We start from the raw sequence: 16,764 nt of genomic DNA on the forward strand, positions 1-16,764 counted from the left end.
TTTAATACCAAAGAGGATAGAATACTACCTACTTGCTTATTCCATAGCCACATTTGTAAATCGATTAACTACAAAAATTGTATTTTATGTTGTCAAAATAAGGACATGATATTGTGATTTTTTTAAATTACAATGTCTAGTTTATAAATGTCACTATAAAATATAACATGCAATTTTGCATTACGACGTTGCTGGTTTTATTTCAATGATATTGGTAACATCGGGAAGTTCTGTTTTTGCTCGCTCACACCAAGTGTTTGAGTTCGTGAATATTTTGCCATTGCAGGTGTTACTGTGTGTTTAATTATACAGTTTTTTATGAGGAATGTGTATACGTATTGGGGATGTTTACGAGTTTGTTCAGTGTGGAAACCTCAGTGGAGAACCTCTTGAAAACCACATACCGGTACGTTTCTAAATATTTTTACTTTTTGGAGAGAGGATGGGTTACAGCACACAACTGATTTTCTGCACCAGCCGCCACTGGCTTTTACCTAATTCATTCAAACAGTAAAAATTTTTACACAATGGCATTACCGACATCATCTAAAACTGCCGGCTTTAATCCCTTTCACGCAGGGTGGAATTCTCCACTCCTAACATTTTCTTCTATACTGCCGGAAAAAAAAACATGCAACATCTTCAAGGACTGTGTTCAGTGGCACCGGGATATAATATGTGCATACTAAGGGATGGTTGTGTAAGTGATTCATTTGTCACGGACATCGGCGACCAAATGGCGCTCAGGAGGCCTATCCGTGCGCACTCTGCTTTGACTCTGAAGGCAGTAAGTGTGCTGAGGTTAGAGGTGAACAGTATTTGCAACAATCATTCTAGGGTAAAATCATGCACCGCCAATGAGTACGTGCTCCTGCTGAACAACTGCAGCCATTTGAACGGGGCGCACTGTAGGCCTGCGGGACGGATCGACGGATAGGTACACATGTTGGGCACAATGTATCAGTGGTGTGTCACTGCTTTCAGCAGTGGTCTGTGGAACATTCACACACCAGTAGACCAGGTTCCAGATCTCCGCGTAGTACAGACATGCGTCGAGATCGACGCATTGTGCGAGCTGCGGTGGCCTCTGGCCAGGCTACCACTAACACCACGACACCGCCAAGCACGGCTACTCTGGTGTCCTGAAAGAGTCGACTGGAGAGGGGAATGGCGCTCTGTTGTCTTCAGTGACGAGAGTAGGTTCTGTCTGTATACAAGTAATGGACGTACAAATGTAAGACATAGACCTGGTGAGCGGCCTATTCCACAGTGCATTCGCCCACGACACCCAGGTCCCACCCCAGGCTCCATGGTGCAGGAGGTGGGGGGCATCAGTTACAACTCGCAGTCGCAGTTGGTGTTTATGCAGGGTAACGTAACTAGTGTCCGCTACATTGCACAGGTTGTTGTCCCCGTGCTACTGCCATTTCTTCGACAGAAAGGCAATGCGCTTTTTCACCAGAACAATGCACGTCCACATGCAGCTGCTGCAATGCAACGTTCTGTACGTGGTGTACAACAACAGCCCTGGCCAGCAAGCTCACCGGATCTCTCGCCAACTGAACAAGTATGGGACATGATGAAGCGGGATCTTACGCGTTCTCCAGAGCCTGCAAGAAACATTGCTGAACTGCATCAAAAGGTGCAAGGTGCTTGGGACAATATATCGCAGGATGCCATTCGGCACCTCTATGATCATTTGCATGAGCGAATACACGCCTGCATTTCCGCCAGAGGGAGGGGGTTACACTGTGTATTAGTGTTGGCTACTGAATTCATGATTCGAAGCAGTGTATCGATTCATTCAAGTGTCCGAGTGAATCGATTCACAGGAACGGCGAGCTCACGGCACACGATTCAGCTTACTCCCAGCGGACAGTGCTGAGCGGCGCACTCACTGGACGCTGACGGGGAGCCGAGCTTCCGCTGCAGCGAGACAGTGAATCATGGCACATCGAAAGAATCGTGAACGAGCGCGGCTCAGTGAGACACAAGATACATACGGCTCCTTATCGGCTCACTGGACACGCGGAGAGCCGAGCTTCCGCTGCAGCGAGACATACAGCGAGCCATGGTTCACTGAAAGAATCGTGGACGATAATGGACTCTCAAGCTCGGCTCATTTAAAAAAATACCCATTTTCATTCACTGTCCTCTTCTTTAAATAAATAATAGATAGATTTATTTGCAGTGTTAAAAAGGTAGTCAAAACATAATTCTGAAGTAGCTAGTAAGTAGGTAGGCTTTTAGTTTATACTATTCATTAGTTTAATGAATCTTAGTATTATAACTTAGTTGACATTTGACAATTAAACTCAACTCTGGACCGCCCTATGACTATGAGTCATGCTCATGACCACTCAAAAGTACCTGTTTTATATTGGGAAGAACGGCTCAGTATTTTCTCAGTTCATATGTCACATCGTTGCACAAGACTTCAATCATATGTGGACAGACGCAATAACAGTATGTTGAATCAGGAAACCAGCGGGCTACTGTACATCGCGGGTAGCCTATACAAAATATGACGATTTAAAAAATCCTCAGCTGATAGAAAAATGCATATTTTCAAAAATGACTGAGCGAGTTGTCGTGCGGTTAGTATCGCGTAGCTGTGCGCTTGCATTCGGGGGATGGTGGGTTCGAATCCCACCGTTGGCAGCCGTTAAGATGGTTTTCCATAGTTTCCCCATTTTCACACCAAGAAATGTTGGGACTGTACCTTAATTCAGGCCATGGCTGCTACCTTCCTAATCCTAACCTTTCCCACCCTGCGTCGCCGGAAACCTTCGATGTATTAGAGTGACTAGCATTTTTTTCTAAGAAAGGATTTCATAGTATGAAGACCAGATGGCAGCTGCGAGCACTGAATGCTCTTGCTGCTGTCTTACCAGCACATACTACACAGATGCAGTAGGAGCGGTGACTAATGTGCCGTGAATCGGATCACTGTATCGATTCAGTAGCGTGAACGGAATCAAATGAATCGAATGTCCCATCACTACTGTGTATTGATGCGACTGTTTGGACACCCTTCACTGTAACATGTGTGGTTCATTTGGTCTGAATTTGTAAGAATCATATAATCTTGCAATAATCAACTACCTCTCACATCGCTTGTGAGTAAAATGACTTGTCCTTGAAGATGTTACATGTTTCCTTTCCGGCAGTGCATTTCTTTTTCTAAAAGATGTTGCAAACGTAAATGCAAAAATTCGTATTTCGTTACAACTGATGCCTGTTTCATTCCATCTTCCAAATCTTTAAACACTGTTAATTTTGTTTCGAAACTTTCTGACGTGTTGGTCAGTGTCCATACAATCTTTGATCCACGCCCTAGAAAATAACTGAGAAGACAGGCTTTTTTTTTTTTTTACAGGTTGTGTATTTCACGCTTCCATGAATTCACAGAAATTCCTATCCTCGGATCATTAGCCATACCTGCTTGGCTGAGTAACTTAGACGGTAGAGAGCTCGCCTTTTGAGCTGAAGTTGGCGGATTCGATCCAGGCTCAATCTGGCGGTATTTGAAGGTCCTCAAATACGTCAGCCAAATTTCGGTAGATTTACTAGCACGTAAAAGAACTCCTTTGGGACAAAAATCCGTAGTAACAAGAAACAGATGTGGTGCAGTATCAACTGGGAAATGGTTCAACACGTGCTTGCAACAAGAACTCTTAACACGTGCAATATCGTGTTGACATAGTCATCTTTCCCACAATAGAAGATACTGTGTTGTCCTTAATTCGACGTCGAAGTGTAAATGTGGAGTTTCAATGAAGTGATTAAAACACAGCGGAATGGAACAGTATGCACACTTAACGAGGGCAACATATAGACATACTACATTATTTACAATGTTCCCGCATTGCAATAGTCCAAACTCAAGTGCCACGGTGATCACATTATCAAACGAAGCAACAGGAACATCCACATCATAACCTGCTCTTAGCCATGCGTATGTTAACATATGTCTGTATCTCGGTGCACATAGTTGGTTGTAGATGACGGAGTAAAGACGGATGATGAAGTATCGATCATGTAACGTGGCCTGCGTGGTATCTATTTGCAAACGTACAAAATCAATAAGACGTCTGACATAGAGCTTGTATTGCCTAAAAAAATATACATCCAAAGGTTGGCAGTATTTGGTTGTCTTTGGTGGCAATATCTTTATTTGGAAAACATTCTTCAATGACGCTGTAGTCTTTGTGTCCTGACCAAGAATCGCAAGGTAATAGGCCTCTCTCACCAACATGTTCAGCGAGGACCGAATTAAAGAAATTCGTCGTATGTGCTTTAGTCATTTTTCCACTTTTACTCGCTTCAGCATGGATGTTCCGTGGACACGTTCCTGTCAGTTTCTTTGCAACCTGCGGACCAAAGCTTCCATCCTGAAGACAAATATAAAGCTTGTTCGCTTATTTGCCATTAATGGACACAGCCACATCAATTGTGTAACTATGCGTAGAACTATGCACAGACCGTAACAGAGCAACTGTTGATTTTCCCCTCTGTTTGAAAGTGTTGCAGAAGACGTTAGTTCATTAAAAAAATTGGCTCGGATCACTATTCCACATGCATTCCTTCATTATATTCCCGTCTTGAATAAACATGTTCACGTCTGCCACAAATGTTTCTGCTGTTTGTATAATAACATGCTCTTCTTCTATCTCTTTGAGAGCCATGAACATAATGATATGTCTGGACGAAATATTATATTCGTCTTTGAAGGCCCTGACAAAATGCAACGAAGCTTTAAAATTGTCCGGAGAAACTGCTCTAGCGGCCTCCAGAGTCCACATTTGAATGTGCCAGTAGTGGACCACTGATCCATTATCTCTAGCTCTGTCAAATTGTGCTTTTACAGACTCTTTTAAAGCCTTCAATTTTAATGTTTTGTCTCCCTTGAACAGACCTGGGTCTTGCCTTTTGCGCGTCACATAATCTAAAATTTCCTTGCAGTCTGATTTCGACCTAATGCGTCTATAACGCTTCATTAGTTTAATTGTAACCGCGATTATAATAATCCTCATAAATGTTGTCCAATGTTCGGTCATCAATACTCCGTATCACACTTGTTCGTACACGCTTTGGGGGTGAAGGAGCTAAATCACTGTCACGTGTACTTCATTCCGTTACTGGATTGTCGGTACGGTTGGAACCCTCATACTCATGTGCTGTTTCTTCTACGCCGTCCGCCTCACAGTCACCATTACTCTCCAATGTGTCGGTATGCAGTTCTGTTACAGATCCATTGTATTTCTGCGTTATGATATCATATAACATGCATGCAAATGGTCCATCCTCAACTCCACTTACATCTTCACTATCCAGTGTGTAGCGTCGGCGTACCTTTTCGCGCAGCAACTTCACAACATTCACAGGGTTGATTGGCTTCCACCTACTCATGTCGGACGTTTATGTGTGTGCACTATACCACGATACACTACAACTGACTAACAGGCATTTCGTGTACAGCTCCAATGCAGCGCGGCCTGTGCGCTGACTTTCAGATGGCGCTGGCGACCGAACACGTACTTTTACAGATGAATGGCCTTGATAGCTATTAACATAGGTATAACTGTATACTTTAAGCCCCACTATCTGTCAGTTTTAGCCGTTCGAGCCGGAGTACTTCCCTCGTAAGAAAAATGGGGCTAACAGGTAGTTGTGGTGGTGGTGATCACTGTGTTAAGGTAAAGTTTAACTTGGCAGCCATCCCCTTTTAACTATAATCAGAAGGACAAAAGTATAAGATAAGTGGTCAGACACTTCAAAGAAAAGAGCCTACGCCTGCTTGTTCTTGAGTCGGTTCCTCTGCGCATTGCCTGCATCATCGGGCCGAAAGTGGGTGTTACACGCTACTACCGTCGAACCTGGCCTCAGAAGGCCAGCAATATACCGTCTGAAATAATCAACACGGCAGTTAGGAAAGACGAAAAAGAGATACGTGGCAGAGATGACGGAATCAGCCGGAGTCCTGTGGTTGCAGTATCTGCAATTTGTGATCCGCTGGGGAAAGGGGAGTAAAAACAGCTTCCCTGCTCCCATAATGCACGAAATTACATACTTGGGGACAAAACATGACGGCCTCAGGTCCTAGAAGCGAGCTCGAAGACAGCCGTCAATCACACCCTGCTGAATTAACGAGTTCCAAGGCATCCTCGTTTGGTGTGGAGAGGTTGCCAAACCACTTTCTTGCACACTCTCTTCAGTCTTTACCCTTTCTTTGTGTCGAGTGCTGTAGACGATTTGGCAACTCCGGCTACAGTAAACGTAGTACATTTTATAAAAGCCGCTAATAGATACCGGGCTGCTGCTGGAGGGTTCTGGTGTGAGGTGAGGTAGTCATGTTTTGTCCCCAAGTATAGCAAAATTCCTTCTTTAGTTTATCCCATTTACTGCATTTCTGGCGTCGCCTGAACCTTCCCAAGTCATTTTGGATCTTACCAAGAGTTTAAGAACGAACATCCTTCCTGACGCCACGTGAATCTAGGAGAAAACTCCACTGCAGTGTAGAGAGCGATTCTTATTTTGGCTTTCCGAGTGGAACGCCAGCAGCTAAGCCATTATTTTACTCACGTTCCCCACCCTCAATAGATAATTACCTCGCATAGGTACACAATTTCGGAAGTGCGTGACGACGACAGGACTCCAGCTAAGTCTGGTATTGCTACCGCATACCTTTGTTAGACTACTCCTGTTATCTTTCCTGTCAAACCTCCCTAGTGAACTGTTGTTCTCCAATCACGAAGATATTTGCGAGACACATTTTATTTTCAGTTTTTTCATAGCCCCTTCTCTTTCTTCGGCTACCATTATTATCCGGATTTTTTATTATGGACACTCTAGTTTGGGCTTTGATTACAAACGAACCGATAGGCCTATTGCGAAGTGGGCTATACCAAATTTTTCCTTGTTTAAATCTGCATTAGAGTATATAAAACACACTGCTTTTGAACTTCATTAATTATTTTTTTGTTGCGGTTTAAATATTGTCCAGGTTTTGGCTTGTTCTTAGGAAGCACTCACTTAGGAATATATACAGGGAAAACTACTTGACTGATTGTAATGAAATTTTTATATGTTATAACCATTAGTGTTTGTAGTGTAATACTCAAGTTACAACTTCAACCTCCCCCCCTCCCCAAAAAGTTCTTATTTTTCTAAAGCAACTCTTTCTCAGCCCAGGATAAACGTACAGCAGGAAACTTGGGCTTGTTTTGAAGCACTCAGTCATGGTTATCAGAAACTATAACCAATGCAACCGTACAGTATCGTACTAAATTTATGTAGTAATATTGAAGGGAGGTTTTGTGTACGCCGGTCCGTGCGATTAACAACAGACGGGGTGGAGAAATCGGGCGCAGTGTTGCCGTGTACACTCGCCTCGAGCAGTTGTGAAACGGAATGCCCGTGACCTTGGTTTGCTTGCAAGCTATTTTCAGTCGTCCTATATTCTGCATGTTGGCCACGTCACTTCAAGATGCCTCCGATACCGCCGTTATCAGGGGGTGAACTTGCAATGATTTTGAGTACTATTTGTGTCTTTGAAAGTGATTTGGGGGGTGGGGGGAGAGTAGGGGACAAGAGGTTCCCTGTGTACCAGAAAGTGGCAGATTGTTTTGGATTATCGCTGTCGTCAGTGAAGAGAGTAGGAGCCCCTTCAAAGGAGAGTGATGGAACATCCAGGTCAAGAAACAAGCAGTGTGTGAGACCGGGGCGTCCGAAAACCCAACTCAATGGTTTTACTTTGAGCACAATACGAAGAAATATATATTATTTTTATATGGATAAGGTATTCTCCACAATTAAAAGCCTCCGCATGAAACTGTTAGAAAACATGGCGGATTTTCCTGATATGTCAATTTCTACGCTTTTGAAAGTAGTTAAAAACTTGGAATTCCGGTTCAAAAAACTAAACAGAAAACCAGTGCTAAGGGAATCTGTGACAGCTGCTGCATTCCAACATACCTACCTTAGACGAATTAGAGACTTAAGAGCATAGGGCTACGTCACCTTTACAGACGAGACCTGGTGCGGAGAGAACCATACGATGAAATATGGGTGGGAAGAAAACGTGGTTGATGCTTTAGAAAACAACTTTGACAACTATAAATAGTACAGAGGGTATATTCAGCAAATTTATGGATGGCGTGGGGGGGGGGGGGGTTCAAAACACCTTCTGGAGCTGGGAAACGCATCATAATTTTGCACATCGGAAGTGAACAATGATTTCTTGATGGTGCAGAATTTTGTTTTATTTACCAGAAAGGGAGCGGTGATTACCGCAATGAGATGAACTCGACTCATTATGAAGAATGGTTCACAAAAATCCTTGTGTTTATTGTCTCAAAGGTCGGCTGTCGTTACAGATGGTCGATCCTTCAACTAAAAACCCGAATATGTCAAGGCTGAAACCTGAAATTATATCTTGGATAACGTCAAAGAATATTTCATTACCGCCTGGAATTGACGATTATAACACATTAACTACATCAGAGCTGATTGTCCTTGCCAGGCATTGTTTTCAAACATCGGTAAAGAAGCTGGAAGTACTCACTGAACGACTTCGACCAGATGTACAGCTTGTTTGGTCACCAGCCAGTGGCCCACTGCGAACTTAATCCAATCCAGCTCATTTGGGCTTATGAAAAATGGATTTTTTTTAATGGTTAACACATTAGAAAATGGTAGAGGTATGGAAGCAATTAACGTTTATGCCGAAAAGCCTTACGTACCAGACCCTGAATTCGGAAAAAAAATGTATTAGACATGTTAAGAAAATTGAAGACCACTACTGCGAGAAAGATGGACTGTCTGAAAATGCCCCTTATTTCGAGTCACTCATAATTAACAGCAGCACCGATTCATCGGAACACTGATTTTTCAGACGAAGAAAATTGACAGAATTAAATATTGTAAATAATAAACGTAAATAACCCTTGTAAAAATTGTGCAGTGTGATATAACTGATATATCTAAATTAGGAAGCCAACCATTTTTAAACCTGCAATTGAAAGTCCAAAGCCCTTACGAGAAAAGTTGATGGGAAGTGGAATTTATAAGAGGGAATAAAATTAAAGGTCGAAAGTAAACGAAAAGCTGTGTTCGTTGCGTGCGATTGCTACTGAACGCGGCAACACTGCGCCCTATTTCATCACCACGCCTGCTGTTAATAGCACGGTCCGGCTTACACAAAAAATCGCCTTGAGTTGAGAGGTGAAGAGAAGGATTAGTAAGAAGGAAAAGAAGAAGAAGAAGATCTGTGAAAGGAAGAGGGAAATGATGATGAAGAGGCGGTAGGAGTAGGTGTTTTCAGGTCATAATTTGATGATTCATGTATGTTTACCTAGTATTTCGACACAGGCATGTTTAAAAGCTAAGCTGCTGGACATGCTTCTGACGTCCACTGGTAAGAGATTCCATTGTCGGGCTGCGGTAACGGTGAATGATTTCGTGTAGATTGCTGTTCTGTGTACAGGAAGGGATAAACACATGGTTCTGCAGGATCGGGTATTTTTGTTATGGTCTGTGGAGAGTAGCTTCATTCGATCACGGAGATAGGCTGGTTGAGAACTTTTAAGAATAGTATGCAAGAAGCAAAGAGTATGAAGTGTGCGTCGTTCTTGCAGGCGAAGCCACCCGAGCCGCGTGTACGACGGTGTGACGTGGTCAGCGTAACGAAGTCCACAGATAAATCTTACACCAGCGTTCTGAGCACATTGTAATTTCCTTCCCCAGTCTACTCCTAGGTTGTTGTAAACTATATCGCAATAATCAAAATGAGGTAGTGCGAGTGATTCAACAAGAATTTTCTGTAGTTTAAAAGGGAAAGTGAATTTGAATTTACTGAGACAGCGTAGCGTTCCGTATATTTTTCTACACACAGATATAGTTTGGGCAGACCAGGACAAATGTTCGTCAAATATTATACCAAGATTTCTTACATTTTGGCTATACTGTATCGGAGTACCACTTATGGACAACTGTGGTAACGCTGTTCGATTTAGTTTGCAAAGTAATTTCGGGTAACCAATAATTATTGCCTGGGATTTTCATGGGTTTAGTTTTAATCCGTGATTTCTGGCCCATATATCTATGGTCATCAAGTCTTCATTCAGGTGACGTGTTTCTGAGTGTAGGTTTTCGGGTTTGCTGTGTATATACTGTATATCTGTAGGTCATCAGCGTATAAGTGGTATTTACAGTGTTTTAATCCGGAAGATATGCCATTTATATACAAAGAGAAAAATAGGAGGCCCAGTACAGATCCTTGTTGTATTCCTACGTCGACCGTACGCCAATTTGAATATTCATTGTTGTTATTAAGTACACACTGCCGGCGACCGGTGAGATAGGATCTGATCCACTGGCGTGCACTCGCGGAGAAATTTAAACTATTTAATTTGGATATAAGTATGTCCCTGTCAACAGTGTCGGATTACCAAAGTCCAATAACGCTAGAACTGTCAGTTGTTTGTTGTCCATAGCTTGCCTTATGTCATCAGTCACATGTGTTAATGCACTGCAGGTGCTGTGTCTCGGTCTAAAGCCGGACTGGTGGATATCAAGAAGATTGTTTTGAGAGTCGGTAATCTGCTTGTGAACTATGAATTCTAAAGCTTTTGACAATATGCATAAGATGCTAATCGGCCGATAGTCACCAACGTCCTTCGCCAGTTTTATTTTCGGAAGCGGGCGAACTATGGCCATTTTCCATATTTCTGGATAAGTCCCTTGTTGCAGTGAGTAATTAAAAATATTCACCAATGGATAAATGATGTGGTGGAGAATTTTCATGAGCATTTCATGGCCTATATTATCTACGCCCCTAGCCCTGGTCTTGATGCGTTTTATTGAGTCAATCACTTCTTGCGGTGTGACGTGACTGAAGTAAAATTGATCTCTTTGCGGAGATGGCGTATAATCATATGTATTAATAGTTTTCTCCTTTATGACCGGATTAATTCCCGTTGGCGAAATGAAATGGTCGTTTAATTCATCTACGTTAACATTTAGTTCATCGTTAGATTTCTGGTTATTGATGCCAAAATATTTCATAGATTTCCACATCGTCACAGGGCGTACGTCAGGTCTAATCAAGTTGTGGGCGTAACGTAGTCTAGCGCTTCGAATTTTAGAGGTCGTTTTATTACGCAGTGTTTTATAAGTCTGGTGGTTCACTTCCGTTGGGTAGTGCTTGTATCGTCTATGAGCAGCGTCTCGTTTAGCCATTAAGTGGCGAATTTCGTCATCTATCCACGGTTTAGGAGCTCTGGAACCTTTTCCCATACGCACTGGAGCGTGCCGATCGTAGAGTTGCGTTACTAGGTTATTAAATGTTGAGACCATTTCCTGTAGATTATTGGCGCGATTTATCTCAATCCACGGCATGAAAAGAGCATCTTCTTCTAATTTATCTGCGTCAATTCGTCTGAGGTCCCTGAATGATAATACTTTCGACCTTGGTTTCGGAGTTTGTAATTGGTAGGACAGGTAGATTATGTCATGTCCAGATAGCCCCGGGGCTGATGTCGGTCCATGTTGCAGGACTTTCGCTGAATTGTTTGTTATTATTAGATCGAGAAGGGTGTGACTGCTATTAGTGTGGTGGGTTGGTCCGAGAGGTAAAATTGTCATGTTACATGCTTCGAAAATGTTACGAAACTGTCGAGTTGAAGCTGCAGTACTGTCTAACAAATTTGTGTTGAAGTCGCCCATTACAATAACATGTTCATTGTCTGGCAGAAGGTTTAGTATTTCAGTCTCAAGGTCGGTCAAATACCCTACTTTCGGAGGCTTGTAAACCACTCCTAGCAAGCATTTCGTTCTAGACAGTGTTATCTCTACGAACAAAAACTCTGGTTTACGTTCATACTGTGAAGGTGAATGGCTAATTACTTGAGGGTTAAAGTCTCTGGCAACATAAGCAGCCACCCCCCACCGCCTTTCCCCTCGCGGTAATTTCGTAGAAGGACGTACCCGTCTATGTCAACAGCTGAACTGGGGCATTTGCTGCTCAGCCACGTTTCAGACATAAGGATTGCATGGAACTGGCGCGAAGAAAACAGGTTATGCATTTCATCCATGCGCGTTTGGGAGAGCAGAGACTGCACATTACAGTGACAAACATTAAGAGCTCTTGGAAATTGTTCCACGGTTTCCTTCAAGATAGTAGCGGCTGAAATAGGACATGGGTTTGCTGTAGCACCCTATGAGTGAAGGGAGCGGTTAACGGAACAGGGGGGCAAGGGGATAGAATTACAGGAATGCACTTAGGCCTGCTGTCGTCAGAAGCATGTCCTTGTTGTGTTAAAAGGTATGCCAACTTCGGAACAGAAAATTAAAACTAAAACAGTACTAACGAGAGTACTACGGTTAAATACAGTTCAAGCAATACTGATTACTGGAGAAATAAAAAACAGTGCAAAGCTAATAACAATGACAGAACACACTACAAACAGATTATACAAGGTAAACACAAATGAATCTAATTTTAAATTAGAGGGTTCTAATTAGCGATGCTATACTTGGAAAACAGATACCTGAGTAAAAGATGTGATAGGAAGTGTGTTATGGGAGATTGAATGAATGGGAGGGAGGAAGGGGGAGAGAGAGAGAAAGAGAGAGAGAGGCGAAAGAGAAAGTAAAAGTTAACTGTAGTGAATTCCTACTATGAAAGCAAGGGAAGACAATATTTCGGTACTCACATTAAAAGCGAATGTAGTTCTGTATTGATGTGGTGATGTTTGCAGATTACAATCTAGGAATATCACACATGCGGTTGATACGACGCCTTGTACCATCTGCCAACTTAATTATGATATCCCCGTGATCAGTCCAAGTGTTCCTTAGCCCATGAACAGTGATGGCTGCCTTCAGAATTGCTAGACGAGTTGCAGTCAAGTCTTCTCGTATTGTGGTAGGTGTTCCTTTCAGTTGGCGCTTTCGTGTGAAAACCCCTTGCCTGGAGCGGAAGGATGTGAACTTCACAACGATGGGCCGAGGTTTTCCAGGTAACTTCCGTCCTACTCTGTGGCTCCTGTCAATGTCAGTTTTTGTTACCTTGGCGTCCAGTTTATTGCAGAGGCTCACAACAATGTCGTCTGTGTTCTCACCCTCACTTTCATCAATACCAAACAGACGTAAACTTGACCTCTGGTACTGTTCCAGGGAGTAGCACTTCGCCTCAACTTCTTCTTTGAGATGTTTTATTTCTCTTTCGCGGCACTCGAGTTTTTTTTGTTTAGGTCATTCACCAATTCGGCATTGAACTGGAGATTACGCTCAAGTTCTTTCACCACAATTTCCGTCACCTGTCTCGACACTGCACTTACAATAATTTCCACGAAGCGTTCGGAGAGCACGGCCTCGCCCAGTAAATTTGTCAGCGCCTGTTCGATTTCGTTGGCACTACTGCTGGCACTACCGCTGCTAGCTTTATTAGGATGACGACCCATTTTTAATATTATGCTGATATACACAACGATATCGATTAAAAACTGGTCTCAACTTGAACCCTGGCACAAGTTCCACAGATCTGCACTTTTCCACACCACACACTGCTTCTGTTCACCTACAAAATTCGCTTAAACGGAGAGCCGATTTACTTGCGTGCTTCCATGAGCAGGTTGCAGTCGGTAGTAGTAGTTGTTGCTTTAGAAAAATGAAAATAACTTTTTTGGGGGCGGTTAAAAAGTGTAACTTGAGTTCTAAATTTCTTAGAACTCAGAAATTTAGAACTCAAGTTACAAATGTTTATGTTACACTACAGATACATGTTGTTATAACATGTAAAAATTCCATTACCATCAGCCATGTAGTTTTCCCTATATATATATTCCTAAGTGAGCGTTTCCTGGAGAAGAAGTCAAAAACCCGGACAATATTTACTACAACAGCAAATAAAAAATCATTAATGAACTTCAAAAACTATATGAGTTTTATACACCCTAATGCCAAATTAAACAAGGAATATATTGGTAAAACTCACTTCGTAGTAGGCCTATGGTTCTTTTATAATTAAAGCCTAAACTAGAGTGTACATAATAAAAAATCCGACAGTAAGCAACCATACTCTATTAACATTAATCAGAGGGAAAATATGGAAAGAGTCCGCAAGGTAACGGCCAAAAAAAGACAAGGGTTACGAAGGGCGTGAAAATGAAAGAAACCCTAGACCTCGATACCTAATATCGTCGGAGTCGGAAAAGAAACAGCAACATTATTAAATACAAAATACTGTACTTACCTCGTACCATCAACCTTATTCGTCCTTAGAGCCACTTTCTCTATAAACAAAATGAGAATTTACATTTTTAAATTTCAGCTCATTTGCGTACTCCAAAAGGTTAATGTTTCCTGAGTCACTCATACGATGATACTTTGTAGAGGTCTTACACCCTAATTTATTTAGCACTTTCTATGCTGCAAGACATGAAGGGGTGAGTTCTACCTCATTTTTTTAAATGTTCACACGATTATCACTCAGGCATGCTTATTTTCAAATCGACAGTATTTCAATTTTCTGGTAATCATCAAGTAAAGAAACATAACTGGATGAAATGTGCATACATACGGTATCTTGAAAAGGTGAGAGGCCCCGGAACTCAAGACACAAATCCCTCTGTTGTGTACCAGGCGCGAGTAATTTTACTAAAAGATAGTGAATATTCGAGTTCGACACCTGAAGGCGTCTATATTTTAAACTCATTCCCGTATAGAAACCATTAGTTAAAGAGAGGCTACCCACGAAAGCCACCAGTCAGCGCTGCAATTACCTAGCCAAGTATATTTTGAATTGAAACTGTGGTTCGTAAGGCCAAGTTTATAACCAGCATTAAAAAAATATCTGAGTAAGAAGCTAAAGACTATAAGATATTCAGCGACTAAGACTGCAACGAGTCAATTTTCAACTAGATTTACAGGGTTTCCATAAAAGAACTCCGGGGTTTTAAAAATTCATATCTTAATAACTATAGAAGATAGCAAAATGTAGTTAATTTCTCTGAAACGAGTAGCTCATCAAGTTTTACTCATACCAATTGGGAATGTTTTCATCAACAGTTGGCAGCGCTGCGGAGCGTTGACCTTGAAACAACGTAGTGGCAGTCAGTGCTGTCTGGATTGCCGCGCTATGGCGACGCCGCAACAAAAGGCTCAATGTGTTATTTGGCTAACAGAAACTCATTCTGTTGTTACGATATAAAGAAACTTTCGACGTATTTATGGTGTTGTCCCGCCTACGGATAAAACCATTCGCGAATGATTAAGTGCTTTGAAACAAACAGGAAGTGTTTTAAAACAAAAGACGCCGGGTATGCCGCGTGTGTCACAAGAGAATGTGAACAGAATCCGAGCTTCATGCCTTCGAAGCCCTAAGAAATCATTGACAAGACGCAGTCCGGAGTTGGGGTTACAAAGATCAACAGTTCATACGGTAGTTCATAAAAGACTTCGTTTAACTGCTTACAAACTTCAACTGTTACACCACATTAAACCGACAGACAAGATTAAGAGATTTGACTTTTATGTTTCTATGCTAAACGAAATCGATGAAAATATCGATTTTTTAAAAATCGATATTTTTAGTGATGAAGCGACTTTTTGTGTGAACGGGTCTGTAAACAGACATAATTGCAGAATTTGGGGATCAGAGCCGTCCCGTGAGTTCGTAGAGTATGAACGTGACACGCCAAAAGTGAATGTTTGGTGTGGTCTTATGCATGATAGAGTAACAGGTCCCTTCATTTTTGTTGAAAGAAATATCAATGGTGATGTCTATTGTGACATGTTAGAGGAATAGGTTTTTCCTCGGTCAGATGACTTTGAGGCGGAGAAGGGTTTAGTCTACTTCTAACAAGATGGGGCACCGCCACACTTCAGTTTGCGTGTGCGTGAGGCTCACGACGCTCGACTCGGCAACAGATGGATTGCAAGGTAAGGACCTATTCCATGGCCTCCAAAGAGCCCTGATATGACTCCGTTGGACTTTTTCTTCTGCGGGCATATCAAGAATCTTGTGTATGCGGAGAAAATTCGTGATGTTGGTCATCTCAGGGAACGAATAATCAATTGTGTGGCAACCGTCTCCCCAGACATCCTGACCAGGACATGGGAAGAGGTGGATTACCGTTACGACGTGTGCCGTGCTACTAAAGCGGCTCATATTGAACTTTATTAAATTGTTTTTAAAAAAACTTGAAAATGCAACCTTTCCAACGTTGTATTAAACGTTAATATAAGTTTTTACTTCATTACAATATTTTGCCTCAAAACTACAATACTTTCCACTGAAATTATAACATGTACGGCATCGCATTATATATCTTCGCTCCTATTTTGGGGAATGATATGTTCATCTTATCGTTCTTGCATCATTCTCGTACAAGAAATTTTCTCGACTGTGTTTACCAAATACTAATACGGTCCGCAGCTGCTGTATTGTAGTTCTTTAGCATAAGGTTATGTAAATGTGTCATGAAATATGCATAAAGGAAAAGCAAGCATCTAACACCGAAAGCTATCAAGGGCATAATACATATACATCGATATCAGAGACTACTTATATTAATACCCACCACAGTTAACCTATGATGCAGGCATGAAAACAGAGTACTAGCCGAACTACCCTTGTCGATGTTCGTTAAGAATTAAATTTTGTGCAGCAAATACTGCGAAAATACCAGCAAATGGGCGCAGTACGAAGCATGATATACAAGACGAGTAACTTGTACCCATCTTATCTGACACTTTAGC

Source organism: Anabrus simplex, chromosome 3, assembly GCF_040414725.1.
Source record: "Anabrus simplex isolate iqAnaSimp1 chromosome 3, ASM4041472v1, whole genome shotgun sequence".
Lineage (NCBI taxonomy): Eukaryota > Metazoa > Arthropoda > Insecta > Orthoptera > Tettigoniidae > Anabrus > Anabrus simplex.